This window comes from Drosophila virilis, chromosome 2 (genome assembly GCF_030788295.1).
Source record: "Drosophila virilis strain 15010-1051.87 chromosome 2, Dvir_AGI_RSII-ME, whole genome shotgun sequence".
NCBI lineage: Eukaryota > Metazoa > Arthropoda > Insecta > Diptera > Drosophilidae > Drosophila > Drosophila virilis.
Window position 1 is genome coordinate 21,587,461 of NC_091544.1, and position 19,717 is coordinate 21,607,177.

At 40.0% G+C, this 19,717-nt stretch overlaps 1 protein-coding gene and 1 long non-coding RNA gene across 2 annotated transcripts in view; both read left to right on the plus strand.

Annotated features, from left to right (window-relative positions):
- ss (spineless) overlaps positions 1-19,717 on the plus strand; it is a 108,264-nt gene that overhangs the window by 43,495 nt on the left and 45,052 nt on the right. The window lies entirely within an intron of this gene.
- Positions 439-2,189, plus strand: LOC116650267 (uncharacterized). The gene is made up of 2 exons (XR_011416124.1): positions 439-1,499; positions 1,815-2,189. It is a non-coding gene; the product is annotated as an uncharacterized lncRNA (long non-coding RNA).

Genomic DNA, 19,717 nt, shown 5'->3' on the forward strand with positions numbered 1-19,717 from the left:
AAGCTTTTCTTACCCGGTATGGAATCATCCACATTCGAACGGCAATATACTCGCCACAAAGTAATGCGAGTGAGCGAGTAAATAGATCAGTATTAGCGGCTATTAGAGCCTATATCGGAAAAGATCATTCAAATTGGGATAAAAAGCTGTACGCCATTTGTGCTGCCTTGAGAGCCAGCGTTCACCAAAGTACAGGGTACTCTCCATATTTTTTAGCGTTTGGACAGAATATGATGTTAAACGGTAAAGACTATGACTTGCTAAAGCGACTTAACCTCTTGTCCGAAGACACTGCTATTGAGAGGCCCACAGCCTTACAAGTAATCCGTCAGATAGCTAAAGACAATGTAGCTCAGTCACATAATAGAAATGCTAAGATATATAATTTGCGCAGCCGAAACATAAGTCTTACTGCCGGTACGAAAGTCTTCGCCGCAATTTTTGTCAGAGTAACGCGCAAAAGAAGTTTAGTTCTAAGCTTGCACCAGTTTTCATTCCGGCGATTGTTGTACAAAAAGTCAGCCCAGCCTACTATCAACTAGCTAATGAAACAGGTAAATGCATCGGTACTTTTCATCTCAAAGATATACAAACTAGTAACAAGTTCTAACTCAACAGTTATTATAGTTATTTCAGTTTATGTCCCGCTAGCAAGTAGCGCTGCATAAACTGTGGTGTAGTGGCTGCTTTGCACTCCCCAAACGAATCTGCTTGTTGATCAGCTGCTCTAGTTTAGTTACTGCTTTACCGACCGCGCTGGAAGCCAATTCTTCGTTTATTGCACAGCTGAGGGCATGCGCAACCGAATAGGGCGAATAGAGAGGAAAAAGGTGATAAGATCAGGCCATAGTACCGTTTTAAAATATAATCGCGTGATGTAGAGCTTTTGAAAGCTTCCTTATTTTTTTTGTCGTTGGGAAGTAGTAAAGGTTAAAAGTACAGCTCAGCATGTCAGATATATTTGAAGCGCGTGCGAGTTAAGTTCATAACATTTTTTTCTTTCTTTGCAAATAATTTTTGCAAAGACATCAACGACCAAGGCTGCAATTGTGGTACAGTTTGGAAGTGTTCTTTTGGTACGCTAATAGAAACCAAAAACCTTCATAACAACTCGACCCACTAACCTAATTGTGATTCGGGGTGACCCTTAAAGAAAAGGTATTTATATGTGCTAGTGTTGAGACTTGGAACTAATTAAGGCTTCCACAGTTTCCGTGCCTGCTCAGTTGACTAGATTTAGACGTACTAGTCGGCACTACCAGAGGGGGAGATCGGACCAGACAAGGGCAACACCAAGAGCACGTGTCGCACTTAGCAACCCAGCAGAACCAATTTTGTTGCTATTTTACTTATCAGCCGCTGTCTTGCGAAGAACAACATCTGGCATAGCCTCGGAAAACGGCGTCAAGCGGGTGAAACGCTTACTATTTATGCAGCACCATCGGGACCGCATGCACTAAGCATATAGTGTAACCTGCAGAGAGTAACAAAGGAGCCGAGTCTGTATTACTTTTTGGTGTACCCCTTTCGCTTGCTTAGCAGCATTGCCATATAATTCCATTAATTGTTTAACGTTGCCAAGATGGACGGCTAATAGATCCTTAGTTTTAATTTTTATTTCCTTTAATTTTTTTTTTTTCTTTTACTAATTTCTTTAAAACAAAATGTGCAATGAATATGCCTAAATAAGTTGAAGCGAGAGGAAATTCCTACACCACCGACCTTGACCGTTGCTCATATATATATATATATATATATATATATATATATATACATGTGTTTATATACTTATAAATTTCTTTTGTAATATTTAGCAACAGCGATCATAATCGTCGTATACATTGGGCCCAACGTCTGCTTCGAAGGATATCGCGTGAGTAAGAGTTTAAACCAATGCCTATAGATATATGTAATTATATACACACATGAACATTTAAATGCAGTTAATTTAGCAAGACGGTAAATTAATTACTATCCGTCAAGTCTCAAGATAATGTTGGTGAATTTCTCCTTCCCCTTAATTTCTTTATGGGATTTAAACTAGTTATTGCACATTCATCATATTAACTTTGGATTCAAATTTTGTTTGGAAACTGTATATTTTTTCTTGTAAATAGAGTTATACTCACCTTGCTATTAATTGGCAACAAAATTGAACAATGCGTGAATAAACGAATTATATTAGCTTATATGATATGATATCCTAATTCCATAATTAATTGTTTTATCTGTCAAGTACCCATGTTAGCCGCTTGCAATTTATAGTGATGGTTTAAAAACCTGAAATAGGGACAAGCATCCACATTCCATTTTTTTTTTGCTTGTCAAGGTAGGGAGGGTAAAGAGAAAGAGAGACGATCAACACCTTAGTTCTCTCACTTACGCGAAATTGAATAGTTTGAATTTGGGTGTTCGGTCGGAACACATTAATGGTACCCATACTAGAATCCGGTTTTTTTTTGTTTCAATGGATTTACTTAAATCAATAAGTTTTTTTTTTATTTTTTTTGATCGCACTTAAACTATGTGTTTATGGTAAGTGCAAAAGGGAAAGGAAAAAACCCCGACCAGTCCGACGAGCTATTGTCCGAGTATTAGCAAGAAGTGCGAACCTCCAATCCCTATGCACCCGGTTAGGCAACAGCCACGGCCGTTTGTTTTTATTTTTGGTAGATGGCCAAACGAAAGGCAAAAACTGAACCCGAACCTCACCACCATTACACTCTGCACACTTAAAATGAAATGTCCTTCATTTAAAGGGTTTGCTTTGATTATATGTAAGTATCACATTCTCACTCTAATTAATGTCATGTACTTTCTCTCTCTCTCTCTCTCTCTATCTCTTTTTATTCTCTGGCCTTACTCTAACCCAATCTGTAGTCTTTTTGTGCTTTTAGTGAATTGCTTATAGAAACGTCTGCCACCTTTCTACCAAATCTTGTGTATGGAAATATGCACATTCTGTAATATAGAAAAATGTTACAAAGTTCAAACCCTACTCTGGCATTAAGGATGTGCGGCAGCGTGAACCAAACCACCGACCATTTATTGTTGCATTCGTAGCCCCTTTCTGGAATATTTTAAAAAATAAATTGGAGCACGACCGAGTAATAGTCTTATGTGCAAATGCCTTTACTGCATACATATGTACGCAACAAATTGTCTCATTTAAACATAAAATCGCTTCTGATTTAACAATTGCTTTGTCAATAACAATTTGTAGAGCTGTCAGCTGTGTAGATTGAGATTCTAATGAATGAGTGACTGACTGCTGCAACTACTATTTGATTAGTGCGCGAGGCCAGTAGCTAAAGCAATTGCCAACCCATTCTCTACAACAAATCAACGTTACAATGGCAAAGGCTTCCAGTGCTGGCTGCCATGTTCTCCAAAACGGCAGCGGCGGCAAATGTCCATCAAATGTCACGATCAAATGCTGGCTGGCAGATCAATCGATTGGAATCGTTGGAATCGTGCAGGTAATTACTTGCGACACGCAACTAAAGAATGGGATATTGAGATCTGTTCTCAGCAGTTGCAGTTGCAGTTGCAGTTGCTGATGCAGTTGCTGATGCACTTCCTCTATCACAGTTGCTCGGCACTTTCGCTTGACCTTGCCTAAGCCTTAAAGTGGGCACAAATTTTGCCAGGTACCAACAACTCGGACAGCTGTGTGCGGCGCATCAATGTCAATGTCAATTGTTTGGCCAATTGTCTAGAGGGCGTTGCCTCATCCGCTGCTTAGCCGGAGATTAACTTTTGCATCCAGGCGAGTCCAACACATGTTGCAAGTGCATGTGTCCAGTGAGAACATGTGCAACAGCATCTCAACAATAGGCCATCGACAAGGTTGGAGAGTGGTGTGGGGGGTCACACTGGCCGCACAAAATTATGTTGCCAGTGTTCGCAGCGGCAATTATTTATTATCCTGTTTACGCCCGAAGCCAATCGCCATCTTCTTTGCGCTTGTCTGTTCGCCCTGTCGTCATAACTCTCTTGCATCCACTCTCCACTCTCCACTCCGCTCTCCCTCTCTCAACAATCGACTACGACTACACAGCGCAAATCAGAGTCGTCGCCATTGCCTGGGCAACATTTTCAACTTCTTTTCCTCCACTTTTGTGTTTCATAAATTTTTGTGGTTGCTTTATCGTTGTTGTTGTTGTTATTGTTGTTGCTCTGGGCTACGCTTTGCCTTTGTTGTTTTTTTTTTTTTTTTACTGCTGCCCGCTGTGGCTGAGATTCATTCGGCTGTCGCCTTAGCTATGCGAGTGTGTGTGTATGTGTGCTTGTGAGTGTCTCCTCCCATATTCCAGTGGCCAGTTGCAGCAGCCACTCGCATTGCTCACTCGCCGCCTTTGAGTTTGAGTGCAATTTTTGTGAGTTAAAATTTACTGTCGCTGCTACTGGCTACAGTTCCATTTCCAGTTTGTTGCTGGACAGTGGCACTCCAGTTGTCGTCATAGCCACTGTGAACCCAAATACTACTGTGTGAATTGTGAATATGTATGTTCTGTGTAATCACATCTGTATGTGCTTACGTAGTTGGCTCTTATTTTTTACCTTTTTATTAACATTTTGTCTGAATCAATGAGTTTTTGTTTTTCACAAATTTTTACATATTGAAAATTCAACTTTTTTGATATATTAAAATACGTTAATTAAAATTTCATGAAATTATTAAAAAGCTACATTTTTATATTTAATTATAACTTTATTTTTATCTTATTAAGTTAAATCGATCAGCAAAAAGTCTATATTCATATCCAATGTAGGCAATAGTTCATATGGATCGATATTGCGTTACGCCCATATTTTCTATACAATATAATATTGCAAAAAATAATAAGCAATAAAAAGGTATAATATTAGTTTTTTATATCTTAATTGTTAAAATAATGATTAATGAATTTTAATAATGATTATAGTTCTAAAAATGTGATCAAATATCAGCGACATCTCCAATTAATAATTTATTTTATTTGTAATAATGTGTTTAAAAATAACAAAGCTCAGTTTCAACATCGCTAAACTATGTTCGTTATTTTAGAATAACCCAATTTTATTTTATTAATTTTTTTAAACAAATCAATTTGTTAATGTTATAATTTTTCTGATCATTCTGGAAGCCTTAAAGTTACTTTTCATTTTCAAAATTGTATTTTGTTTATACATTTTTTAGAATCCTTCTTGTTTAGGAAATGGTGCACTCTCTTTTCACTCGTTCCCCCCCTTATCTTTCTTCTATTTTACATATGTATTAATATCGCATTATCATTTGTTCTCGTGCCTCCATAATTTTCCTAATCAACGATTTTCCATGTGAAGGTTGCATTGTCATTGGCCTCTTGCGCCCTCGCTTGCCCCCACTACCTCCGCTCTGAACGTTTTATTGCGTTGATTTTGAAAATGACAACACAAAATGCAAAAATGTTGTTGTAGTTTTCCCCCCTTTGCTTGTTTGTTGCAAATGCACTCACACACACACACACATCAGTTGGCCATACACATGCATATTCATGTGCGTGTGCCCTTCACCTACACTCCCCCACTCCAACGCCCCTTTCCTCCACACCCCTGCATCTGCATTGAATGCATTTTCAATGGCATTTTCATTGCAATTGGCTTGTAATTGCTATATTTAGCCTAATGGCAGCCAAGAACTCGGCATTACGTCTGACTCCATAACTGTTTACCTGGTAGACACCCACACACACGCACACACGCACACACGCACAGCTCTTTATTGACTTTCAGTTTCTATGTCATTAAAGTGGAAACTCTCTTGGGGTAAGTGGGTTACATGCCACATTCCACAATATGTGCTGGGCATCCAGTCAGGTGCCCGACCCCCCACTCCACGCTCAGCCATCTACCCACCTGCTCGATTGCCACATAAATCAGCAACTCATCGACACATTTTTGCCAGGCAAATCATAAATTTTAGTGGGTCTACGCAAAACAAATTTTCACAGCATCGAAATGTCGCAGCGATCTGCTTGCCCCATGTCAAAGTTCCCGCAGCGGCGTGTTGCAGTGCCAACAGCTCCCGGGTAACAACAACAACAAAAACAACAACAACAACAAGAACGGCGGCGGCAGCAACAACAAGTACACTGTAGCCTGGTAACAGCACGGGCTCTACACATGTCTGAGATGTGCCCCAAAGTCCCAGTCGAAGCGCCAGTCGTCGCCAGTTGTCCAGTTGTGGAGTCGCGTCTCTGGCGCGGCTTTTATCCTTGTTTACGCTAAGATGGCGTATTGTATAACATCATTATGTGGACTTCGTTCATGTTCATGTCATAATTTTGCCCAGCCACAGTCGGTCGAAGGAGCCAGCAGCCTCCCGCCTGCAGTCTCCTCTGTGCCGCATTCCGCTGCGCCCACAGTGTATGAAGCGCCAGTCGCCGCATCTCCAGCCGCGCTTGCTCTGAGCTGCGCTTGGAGATTGCGGCATAGGGATTGGGCAATTCCAGCAGAATATCAGCAGCATCAGCATTTGCATCAGCATCGGCATTAGCATCAGCATCAGCATCGGCATCAGAATGTTGTGGCCGCTGTTTGTGCCATGTTTTGGGCTGCGTAATTAAAAATAAATTTTCGCGCGCTGAGCGCACAGGAGCGGAGTGCGGGTGGGAGTTATGTTGGGCTCGCATGTAAGGCATGCAAAAGCTCTTATTCATTCAAATTTGATACAGAATGTTTCATTTTTTGGTGCAGGTGCCAGGTGTACATAGCTTTTGAATTACATTTATTTCCAATTTTCACATTACAGAATTTTTAAAATATTCAAGTGCATTATAATGTGTGCTTATATAAATACCTAAATTGTAATGTATAATTGTGTATAGTTGTCATAGAAAATTCCTATAATCAGATATTGTTTATGTTGTCATCATTGGAATTTTTTTGTTTTTCTTTCTTTGGTTTTTAACTTAATATCCTTTGTCACTTGTTGCCACCTGTTGCTCCGCCCAAATGCGCCTGCTGTCTGCCCGCGAACCGCTCCTGTTACTGAAGGAACTTGCAATACGTTTTTTGTTACTTTTTAATTTAATGAATATTCTGGGACAATTTATTAGCCAACATATTGATTTCAGCGTTTGCCGTGTGTTGTTGCTCTGTTGGCTCTTTTGCATGCAGTCTTTGTTGTTGCTGCCAAGTTTATACGGTAGTTACCAACATAAATAGCAGCAATTTGGTCAGACACCAGCCAACACACGGGCCCAAGCAGCCAACCAGCCAGCCAGCCAGTCAGCCAGTCAAACCAGGCCGGGCCGAGCGAGAGCTTGCTGAACAAGCTCACAATTAATATGGCCCAACCCGCCGCCGCCCGCACCACAGGCGGTCCCAGAGGGTTCGCTCCGGTATGGCATAGCCAGTGTGTCCTGTTGTGGGACCCAGCATAACCCCAAAAGAGACTTCGCTGACCAGGCCAAGTTGCGGCTGCTGTGTGTGCGATTTATGGCTCTTAACAAATTGTTAATAAATATTTTATTTATATTGATGAGACAACACAAAAATTATTCACAATTTGTTCAAGTTTTCGGCTCTTTCACATAATTGTCTCACATTTTTTGAAAAACTTATGAGTTGATGAAATAATTTCGGAGCCCAAACAGCTGCGCATTTGTTTCAATTAGCCAAACTGACCAAATGGTGGAGGAGTACATCGTATTCCCGTTATATGATTGATCTGTGTGTCCAGCTTGACGCTGTGGCACCCTGTAATTAGCGCGAGAAAAGTTCTTCTGAATACCCTAACAGAGGACTATCAGGAATTCCTATGAAACATGTTACACACTTGTTCAGAGCTTGGCGAGACAATCATGCAGAATGTTGTTATGTTTAACTCTATTCAAACATATTTCAACTCTGTCTAATATATCAGTTTATCAATGAAATTAAGTACAGTCATCAATGACTGAATGTTGGTCAACATCAGATTGTTCTATCAGATATTTGAAGTTTCGGCGAATCTGAAAATTGCATTATTCTTATTTTTTGTTGGTTGCGTTTGCTAAAAATTCTTTTTCTCTGATGTAGCTACCTTCAGTGCCTGCTGATCTGAAATATCGCAGTCTTTCACAGCCGTCCTTGCATTACGTATCTTATAGTATTTTATGGTTTCTTCTACGTTTTGGTAAGTTCAGGGTATTTAATATTCAACATGCGGCTCTGGCACGTTTCCTATGTTTTGGACAATTGAAAGTGGAATTTAAATGAGTTTAGTTGCGGGTAGTGGAAGCTACCGCCTCAAAAGCAGCTTGCTCGAAGCCTTGGACTCAACCTCCTCCCAGCAGCTGTCAATCACAATGATTTATGTCGCCGCCGCAGTAATATTGAGAAAGAGATGGCGACTTAGTGAGTGTGAGAGAGAGAGAGAGAGACACAGAGTATCAGAGTATCTTTGTGCATTTGCCTACATCAACGCGTCAATTTATCTTTCCGCAGTTGCAACGAAGCTCATCAGCGGCGGCTTCTTTTCTTTTATAATGAACCCCCCTCTGTAGACCCCGCATGGGCGGCCTGGCGCTTATGGACGATTCCTAATATACTCTCTTCGCAATCAGAAATTGAGCATATTAGTTTTTGCTATGGCAGTCTAAACTGCTGATGCTGGGCAGCTAAACTGCTGATGCCCTCCTTTAGAGATTGTCCCACTCCCAGTTCACTTAACTTGTTTTGCCATAGTCACAGTTTAAGGGCCACTGGCCTGTGTTTACAGTTTAAGAGTCCGCAGGCTTTTTGACTGATTTGACTGGAAATTACACTGCGAACAGCGCATTGCGCAGTCGGTTGAAGCCGCTCATCTACGATTCAACGTTTATACTTGTTTTTTTTTCTATATATTTTTTTTCCACATTTTTCATTTGAATTTCATTTTATTTTATTGCTTAATTGTCGCAGCTTTTGATGAACTGTTTGTTTGGATTTGCCGCGACAGTTTTCATGGTTTCACACAACTGGGATAAGATCGCACTTGAGGTGTGGCCTGTGCCTGCAGTTGCCACTTGATGAGATCTCTTCCTCGCCCTCTGCCCGCTTGTCTAAGCCTCTGTCCCTGCCCAAAGCTGCGGCAGCTGCCGCGTGTGCCCTGTAATTTGGCTTCAATTTTGTTTTCGTGTTTTTGTCGTGACACCAGTCGCCATTTTGGCTACCTATTGAAGCCATTTACATTCCGGGCCCAGACCCAAGACAATTGCTTTCGACTCTGCCCCGCCGCAGCTCAATTTACCAATCAAATAACAAATGCGCCGCCAAAGCTGCTTATTAATGGCGGCCAAAACGGTTCAGCTCCAGCTTCGACTTCAACTCCGGCATCAGCTTCAGCATCAGCCTCTATATAATTTCCACGAACTCTCCCATTGTCGATAATAATTGATTTGATTGATGCTTCGACGGCTGCTGTTGTGGCTCTTTTCCCATGTTGATTGGTTTGCCGGCAATGCGCTTCCTTTCTCGCTCGCTCTCTCTCTCTCTCTCTCTATTTCTCTTTCGATATCGCAGCTTTTTTACCTCCCCTCTTTCCGTCTGTCGTTGCAATGGATGCTTGTCCTGATAGTTATTTTTTAGAGCGGGTTCTGTTTCTAAATATTCTAAGAGATCTGAGAGACAAAGGAATAAACATTTTGCACCTTTAAGCCATGGATGAAGGTTTTTTGAATACATTTTGTTTCTGGTTTTTAAAACACATTTTTTAATGAAGTTTTGACCATGAAAATTTAAGCATAATTAAAAAATAAAATTCAATTATCGGATAACCATCTAATTTAGTTTTACGCGTCAAAAAATAGTTTGTGTATTCAAGTGAAAACTATACTGGAACTGTACTGAAACTGGACTTACTGTAGCTGAACAACTGAATTGATTTCATTTAAGAGTCAGCTTTAAGCTGAATGGATGATTATTATTTATTATTTAATAAAAGATCGTCTGTCTATTCGTTATTTGATAATAATCAATAACAGAAGTGCATTCAATTGTTGGCAACAGCTGTTCTGACCTTCGCAATAAACTACTAAAACCCGCACTTGTTAACAAATTAGTCGGATAAATTTGCATGCGACTCAGATAACAATCGGCAAATTGGACAATGGACGCATCGCTGACCTCAACTGCTCACGAGGGGGGAAAGAACAACTGAAACAAGTGTTAAAGTTGCTGGCAAATTGAGTTCATGTTAAATGTGGCTGAACATCAGATCGCCCCCTCTTCTGTTGCGTTGGCTGTGACCCTTCCTTTGAGGATTGTCTTGTCTTGATCTTGGCGATTTCTGAAACTGTTGGCTTAGTTTTCACACAGCGCCAAATTCCACTTAAATTCAGCGCTATGCTTTCAAAAACGAAATTAATCTTCATTGGAAGCCATCGACAGGAGAAGAAAGGAACCCAGCAGACATCATCCAAGCCGCTGGCTAAGACCTCAGTCCAGGAGAAAAATTAGCGCAAATGATTGACAGCCTAAATGCGAATTTAATGGAGAGCTGTTTTTTTTTTCTTTTCTTGTTTTCGCTGGCGCTGTGGGGCCCACAAGGCGTCTGTCCCCCAACTCCACAAAGCCCCCTAGCTCCGTGTTTTCTTTACTTATATTTTTTGGTCGATTCGCTATAATTTGCCAGCCACAAACGTTTCGTATCGGTTTTTGTAAAAGTAAAACCAAATTGTTTCGCCAAAAATAAGGCGAAATTGATACGAAATTGATGCTTGAACCGAAACAATTTTGAGGTCTACATTTTGAGTTACCGTTACAAAAGAGTTGTTTATAATAACACTTGAAATAGCATCAGGAAAACCTAAGCAGAGGAGCAATTAGCTTGGCGGATCGTTTTAACGGGCAAAAGAAATCTGAGTTAGTATAGTTCATATAACTATTAAAAAGAATTTGAGTCGAATTCTAGAATCTCAATAGAAATTCAAGAAGTACTTTTTTAAGATGCTTCTGTAAGTTATCGAGTTGATCGGGTTTCATCTCTATGGGAATAGCTATAAAGAGTGTAAGTATGTACAAGAGATGATGCAAACCTCTCATCTTTTGGCGATAGATGTTCTTAAAATATTTTCTATAATTTCTAGTAAAAAATTCGTATATAAAATGTTATCCATGTATCTCAGTGGTATTCCTTCTTAGGATTTATTAAATGGGTTAAATATCCCGTATCGCTGGCATATTAAGCAGCTGCCCACTCTCACTCTGTGTACTCTCCGCTTCCTCCGCCCAACCCCTTTGCCCACTTTATCGCTATCTGTTTGTGTTGTGCATTTGAAATGTTTTATTTGCATTCTGATGCGAATGCGACGAAAAGTTCTGCGTGCCACCGCGAGACGTCCGCAGTTGCATTTTTGCACGCGATCCTTATTCGTGGCTCCTGCAAAATCCTGTCCAGCCGCAGCCCATGGACTGGCACTGGCACTGACTGACGTCACATGGCAGCAGACAATTTATGCGCCCAGGACCCAGGGCCCCCCGCCAACTGTCTCCCGACAGTACTGACTGCTCCGGCTGTCCCGACTGTTATCGATACGCTGAGAGGTAGAGACAGACAGAAAGACAGGCAGACAGACAGACAGGCAGAAAGTCAGACATAGGTGTACGTGGTATGCCTGGTACCATGTGCGTGTCATCAAGTTGGCCTAAAGTGACAGTCGCGATTTAATGGCACCGGCCAGGGCAAAAGTTACAAATTAATATAGTTGCCGCCTGGGCCCGTTGGGCAGCAGTTGCAATGAATAATCAATCGATTTCAGTTCAATTAGCACCTTTTAGTGTGCAAAATAGCGCGCCCAATCCACGGCCCACAACTTCTACTTTGTGGGCCAAAACCTGACTCTGTCTAGCCCTGTCTGGACCTGTCTGGCCCTGTCAATTGGCCTGTCAGGCGTTGCTCAAAACTTAAGTGCAGTGCTCGAATCACAGACAAGCTAGCTGCCGCGTGGGCCTTGCCCCAGGGCCGCTTGTCCAGTTTGTGCCGTTCCCAGAGCGGCCCAAAGCTAACTTATATCATATCAACCGACGACCTTAGATTCAAGCTAGAGATGGGCGTGGGCTGCATGTGCACAGGCCGGCGGCCACAAGTGCGCAAATAAGTGCAATGTCATGAAATGGCGCCCAACGTGGGCTCGTGATTGAGGTAGTTATTAACTAAAACGTATGTTTAGGCATAAAAAGTTTTTTTTTTATTATAAAGTTACATTAATTAATCAATACATTATATCTATTTGTTTTGATTTTTTAGCGCCTTTAAGCTTAGATTGGACTGTTTTGTACAAATGAAATCATTCGTACAGCGTTACTCTGACGTATTTTCAACATTTAACATTTATATATTTATATTTCTTTGATCATTATTTTAAATTTCTTTTGCGATTTACTCACGCAGTGCATTTTCCCGGCACGATTATTTTCCATCACTAGTTGAAGCCACGCTCAATGTCAGTTAGTCGCACAATTTAAGCGCATAACTGCAAATTATTTGCCATTGTAATAAAAACTGACGCAGTTTTACGTATTAACGTTTTTTCCACAATTGCCGCAGCGCACAACCTTCACATAGAAAATCTCTCAACAAGAAAATTACACACAATAAGTACAGAAAAGGCAACGGCAACAGCGACACAGAGGGGCGTTAGATATTGAAAAAATGGGAGTGTCCAAGTTTGACAATTCCTATGAGAGGGTCAAGGGATTAGAGCGGCGGCAAACCACAGAGCGCTGAGACCAGAGCCCAGAGCCCGGAGCCACAGAACCACAGAGTCAACCAATTAAGCGTCAAAAAAGTGATGGTTATGATATTTCGTTTGGGACGAGCGTAATTATTGCTTCTTAGACGAGGAAATTGAGGTACGAGGAATATCATAAAGGAACCTACAAATAAAAACCATAAACATTGAAAATATTGCGGTTTCCGGTTGTGCAACCCGCGTTGGATCAGCTGTCGCTGCATCCATGCCCGTCAATCTATCATATCTGCCATCCAAAACTATTTTTAACTAACAACTCTTAGTCTGCAGTTGATTAATAAGCATTAACATGTTCTGTCTAGCTCTTTGGCGGCTGTTAAATTTATAATTATTTACATAGCTAATTAAAATGATCGACTGTAACATGTTCATGCCCAGTTTTCATTAGGCCGGCGTTAGGGGCGTGCCGTGCCTTTAAATCGCCATAAAACGCTATCTAGGAAATTATGCAAGGCCTCGTCAGGCTGCAATTGAGCTGCAGACAAATTTTCATTAGTGATTTGACTAAGCGAAGCTACAACTAAACCAGAAAACCAGAAAATGTATGCCGAAAATGCAGTGAGTGCAAGTTAAGTAGACCGCGAATACCCTGCATTTGCAGCTGTTCTCACGATGCGAAGCGCTTACGAAATGCTATTCTCTTAACGAAGCTGACAAAGGATTGTAAAGTAACTGCAACACAGAGATAACTAAATTTGAATAGGAACACCTTTTGCCATTTAGTAACAGTTAGTTGATCCTTCTTGCTGGTTGTTCATTCAAAAATTGGTTAGCCTCAAAGTAGGGTACTATTGAGGACACATAAGACTCAAGACTTATAAATATGGTTATTCAAAAGTGGGCAATGTCGGGCGCCAGCTAATTGCAATTAATTATTTAAGTAATCCATCATAGTCGAAACGCTGCACTTGAAGTTTGCTCTGGGGTTGGGAATGTAATCGGGCTGCGAATAGGGGTAGGGGTATGGCTGGGGTGTGGGGACGATAACGTCTGCCAAGTGGACGGCGGCTTTTTGGCAAAAAACTTTGTTGTGCCGCACACGCGAATGTCGTATAAGTAATTTTTTCTACCGCTAACTATAATGCAAAATGCAAATTAATGCACAAAAAAGAGGAAAGAAAAGAAAAGGAGAAAAAGCGAACACAAGTCATATGAAATTAGGCTTACATCATGAAAGGTAACTACGATATAGCCCAAATATGGCTTATATGGTTGTCATATTTTCTGGCTTACTCTGTCGAAATTTATATAATACTTTGTATTAGGTATTTCTTAGCAAGTTCCCACGACGCCCACTCGAGAAAAAACTTTGTCAAACAGTTGCGAGTTTTTAACTATTAAAGACATTTCAATTAGAGCTAAACAAATTGTTAAAAACTTAAAAAAAATTAGTAAGAGGTTGTGTAAAAGAAGTGAGTGGTTGGAATGGAAGGGGGGGGGGGGGGTAGGGGCACAAGCGATTAGCATATATTGTGACGTGTAAACTTAAAAGCTCAAACGCTCAATTTCTCATTGTGACAATTGTCGAGGCATAATTATTTACTAATTGTTGTTGAATTATGAAGAACTATGCCGCCTAATGAAATAGCCAGTACAAATTGCTGGCTTGGTCGTTGTTTTTTGGTAAAGTTTGTAAAAGCAAAACCATTTTAAGCTCAATTGTAGCTTAACAAAAAAGAAAAAATAAAAAAGCTGTAACTCCGCCCCGCAAGACGTCGCGTCTGTGTGTGAATACGCTCTCTTCTCTGTGTGCATGGGTGTGTGTGTGTGTGTGAAACAACCACCAGAGCAGCAGAGTGCGCTGTTAACAACATGGCGTGGTTTCATTGCCATTTCGTTCCGTGCAAAACTCACGCTGGAAATTGAGTGAAATGCGTTGAAATTTTCAACGCCTTCAAAGTGCAGACCCGAACACCTCTGCAAAAGGCAAGCGAGGCAGTGCAAAGAGAACAAAGAAATAAACAAATATAAGAACAAAGAGCGACAAAGCAGCCTTTGCATATTAATAATTTAACTTTGCAGCAACAAAACCAACAAAAGGCACTCTTTGTGTGCCCCGGCTTAGACGCACTTAAGATGGCCAATTGCTGATAAAGCCGGCTCGTACCCCCGGCCTTCGTGCTCCCCGCTTAATGCGGCGCAAATTGCTCGTGTTACTCCGACAAAGACAACTTGCAACTTACACCTTGCAATGTGTAACGTGCAAACCAGATGCGAGCCATTAAATCTACATAAATGAAGTATTATTCTGCAAGCTCAAACCTCACCGAGCCTCTCCAGACGACTCTTCGGGACGCACGGTCTCGTCTGACTCCCCCATAGACTATTTATCTGCGTCTGGTAATGGTTGTTTTAAGTTATTTTCACATTGCCATTGCCTCTAATTGCTACTGTTCAAATAGTAAGCGCCTCTAATTGCCTCTAATATCTAAAAGACTCAAGCACAAGGGTTGTTGAACAAAAGTACTTTATATAAATTTCCGAAAAAAAAATCATATTAATTTCAATAAGATAGTCATCTCGAAAATTCTTGATTTAAATATTATTGAATAATATATAATATTATGTAATAATATGTACTTCTACCTAAATTGGGTATTTATAGGACTTATAAGATGTAGGAAACCATATTATTCACAAAAAGTTCATTAAACCTATCTAAAATTTAATTTTTCAACTTTAAGTCAGTTTTTAAAATGTATTTCCCATCAGAATATTCGGAAACAAAGTTTGAAAGCCAAGATCCAAAATATTTTTTTCGGATGGCATATCCCTAAAATCCGATTTTTATAAAACACAAAACTTTTCCAACATAAGCTAAAAGAATTTGGTTTCGTTTTTATAGGGTAATAGATGATCAAAAAGGGTAAATGACTGTTTTACCTCTAAAGTAATCCAAGAATTTGATTTTAGAGTGTTCAAATAATACTAAAATAAAATTCTCTTATCAAATCCATTTAGCTTGATCGAAACTATAATACTGAAAAAGTTTGAATGGGTTTTAGCCATTTTAGCCTTGATCGACCGATAAAAGCTTTGATAAATTTCGATGCATATTGTCCGATCTTTATGAAATTTTCAAATCCCACGATTATGCCTTCTAGTTAAGTATACTCTGGATCTACTATTATTATACATACCAACTTTGAGACCTGCAGCTCTTATAAACTTCGAGACATGCACAGAAAACATTTATTGTATATTGATTTATTTTTATTGATTTTATGGAAACTTTCATGTTATCGATTATTTTAAAAATTACAGGATCTACCCTGTGTACAAAATACTCATATATATGGATAAATAGGATATGTGTATGGGGTTGGCAAATACAAAAATACCCTTTTATCCACTTTCCTTTGGCTAATAAAAATGTAAATGTCAACAGATTAAAAGAATTACCAGAAATAACAATGTAAAAATGCCGTTTTTAATAAAAATGCTGCGCAATGTCCTTAATCAGCAATATTGACCTGAAAATAGGTGTTCTATGGGCGCATTTTATATCCCTTGCTTTTGGAACTTTTCCCATTCCTAGAGCAATTTACTAACTCGTGGTTGGGAAGCCTCAATTAATATTTCATTTGAATTCACATAATTTGTTTACGATTATAGGTAAACAAAGTTTTATTTTTTTTGGGGTCGAGTGGAAATTTGCGTGATATGCAGGCTCGTAGTTTTAATGGCATTATTGATCTACGCAGGGCTCGAGGTTCGGGAGGACTTTCCGCGCGTCTGGTCAGACCTGAGCGATTATCTTGATGGATACATTTCTGGGCTCTTGCCACATGCAAATGAGTTCGGAGCATGTTCCCAGCTAATTCTTCTTCTTTTTCTCTCTCTCTCTCTCTTTTGCGCCCCTCGTTTTGGCCTCAGTTTTGCGGTGAGCAAAGCGTTAAAAACGCATTTAGCATAATTTCATTTTGCGCAAACATGAATTTTGCATTTGCATTTGTAATGAGAGCAGCCGCACCGCATCCCACACCCCACCTTGATCGCTCACCCCACTGCCTTCTTCTCTTTCGCTAAAACACAATTAAAAAGTCATAACAGATATGCATAGGAAAAGTTACTTAAAAACTGTAATAAAAAGAAAAGAGTGCTAAAAATGCATTTGACGACCCACCTGAGCGATTCGCATTGGGCGCACCTTCTTGTCTCGTGTGCCTCCTCTCTGCCCTGTCTCTCTCTCTCTCTCTCTCTCTCCCCCTCCCTTCTAAAGAGCTTGACAGATACATAAATAATCAAATAATTTGTGTATAAAAATGCGCGCCAAGGAGGCGCATAAAATAAAGTCATAATTTCAAAATGATTTATGAAATGCACTCGGAAACTCTCTTTTTTGCTGTTCTCCTTTATGCTTAAGCATTTGAAGTACTCTTCATTAAGAGTTGAACAGGGTATATCAGCTATAAAAGCATTGGCTGCCTTATAAAATATTTGTTAGTGTGGTGTATATATTTTAAGCAGAAACGGAACTTTTCTGGTTAAAAATTATATTGAAGACTAGGAATTCTAGATTCGGCTTCGCCCAGTCGAATGCGATGTTCTTTAAAACATTGATACTTTTGTTGAAGCTTATATCGTTAAAGTCCCTCTTGAAATTGAAAAGCTTATGTCGGGAAAATGCTTTTATATATATGTAATTAGTTTAAAAAATGTCTTCAAAAAGGGGATGCTATTTCATCTTATCAATCTCTGACAGTCATAGAAATGGACTCAACACTTCTCTTATACAAAGATGATATTAGTCCAATTAGTGATATTTATCTGATAAATGTTGTTCTCAATTAAATTTCTTTACCCAATTTCACACAGTAACCATCTTTAGCACCTGTAATTCAGGTAGTCGACTGAGAAAATCAAACTTCAGATTTGCAGTAATAAAAGTAAAGTGTATTATAAGCTTCGTTTCATTCAAGTTCAATATTCTCTGACTTGTTTTATTGCAACACATTTAAAATTATATTATTTAATTTCTTTGCTTAATGCGCCTTTTTAAATTAATTTTTTGTGCTGCTTTTTTCAGATGTTATATGTATATACATACTTATATTTATATATATATATATACATATACATATATATTTCGCGACGGGCAATACACGACATTAGCATAAGCCAACACGCATGGGGCCTCCGGCTGCAGCACAGAGAGTGGATGAGTGAGAGGGGGAAGTCGGAGCGGGGTTCCAGCTTGAGTTTGGGTTCGGGACTTGTTAAATTTGACATGGCCTCTTATGATTAGCTGAATTATGCTCAATGCATTTGCATTGTGATAAGATCCGACCAGAACAACTGGACGGCCTCTCTAGATGGACTACATATGCTTATAATGTAGCAGATGTATATTTAGTATCAGCAGAAGAGGAAGTCGGGCGCTTGATAATCATGCCATTAAAACGCCGCATTAAAAATGCACAGGCCCATTTTCTTTGCTTTTCCTCACTGTCTGACCACTGCCAGAAGTGTGCCCCTCCCTCCTCCTCACGACCTCTACATGTACATTGTTTGTGCTGCAATTAAGCGAAAAAAGTTACATTTTTCTTTGGCTTTCAACAGCAGCGAGTAAAAGCACAGTGGGTGGGGGAGCGGCTGCCGGAGGGGGGATTGGGCATGTTTAAATTTGCATTTAAAATTGTGTGTTTTAATATATATTTCTTTCTCTATCACTCACTTTGTTATTTATTGCTGCAAGTGCAACAAGGCGTATGCTTAACTTTGTTGATAATTGGAGTGAGAATAAGCATTCATAATTTTAAATGCATTTTTTGCTTTTATTTATTTATTTATTTTTTTAAGCTGGAATAAAACATGGACGTTAATTAATGTGATTTTAAGGCGTTGAACAATTGCAGTCTATCTTTTTTTGTTGTGTTTTGCAACCATTTTTGAGTTTGAGCATACCCTGTAAATGAAGTAGATAAAGCGGCTATTTACAATGATGCTTAACGTATTAGAGGTCTTTAATGGACACTTGTTGCTTGATTTTTATTATGAATTACCTATCAAATTTGTTATTTCACTTAGTTAGCAATGGTATTTCGATGCACGGTTTAAATAAAGTCTTGCCTTAAAGTTCGTAAGCCTTGTTCTTTCCATCCATGCATCCAGGTTTGAGTTATTATCTTTTTTGACTTCGGCAAGCATTCAATTCAGTAAATCAAGAGGTATAGTGGTCCTACATGTCGCTCACCTTCTTGATTGTGCACGAATTTGGAGTTTCAGTTTCAGATTTATTTTTCACTTTTGCACATGTTTTGCATATAAGATTTGTGCATGGCGCCAAAAGGGCGTGACAAACGGCCAGGTCAGACCAGCTGAACTCCATAACAATTGCAAAGCAACCCCAATTGAAAGCTCAACTGCCCGCCCGACTCCCACCCATCCGCCCGCATGCGAGCTTGTCGTTTGTGGTTGAACATGCATTTACTTTTAAGTTTGTAAAATTTTGCTATCATTTGCTGTTTGCATTGGCCAAATACTTAGTTTGCAATGGAACACGTGGTGATTGGAGGGGGTCGGGAAGGCTGCCGCACTGACAGCTGCAACGTGTGTGGGCGTCATAAGTATATCGGTTACGAAACCATGCAGCGGCACATGTCCCACACAATACCAAAAATATCGTAAAATCCAACCGCAAATCGAGAGTCAATTTCAATATGCTGAGACAGGAGCTTTCTTCTTGATTGTTAAAGGAGAGGTAGGAGAGAACTACCTGTGGCATTGGCTGAAAGTCTGCTAATCGGTTAAATTAGCCGTGAAAGAATCCACAAGTCATCGGGTTACGTGGTCAAATGTGAGCTACACCCTCGCAACGTGAGAACTGGGGAAACCAACTCGCAGCGACCCTCGATCGACGGGCTGATTTATGATAGACGTGTGCCACTCGAGTGTGTGGCTGCCACACAGTCCACAGCCGAGAGCCGACAGTCGACAGTAGACAGTGGACAGTCGACAGCCGAGAGCCGTAAGCC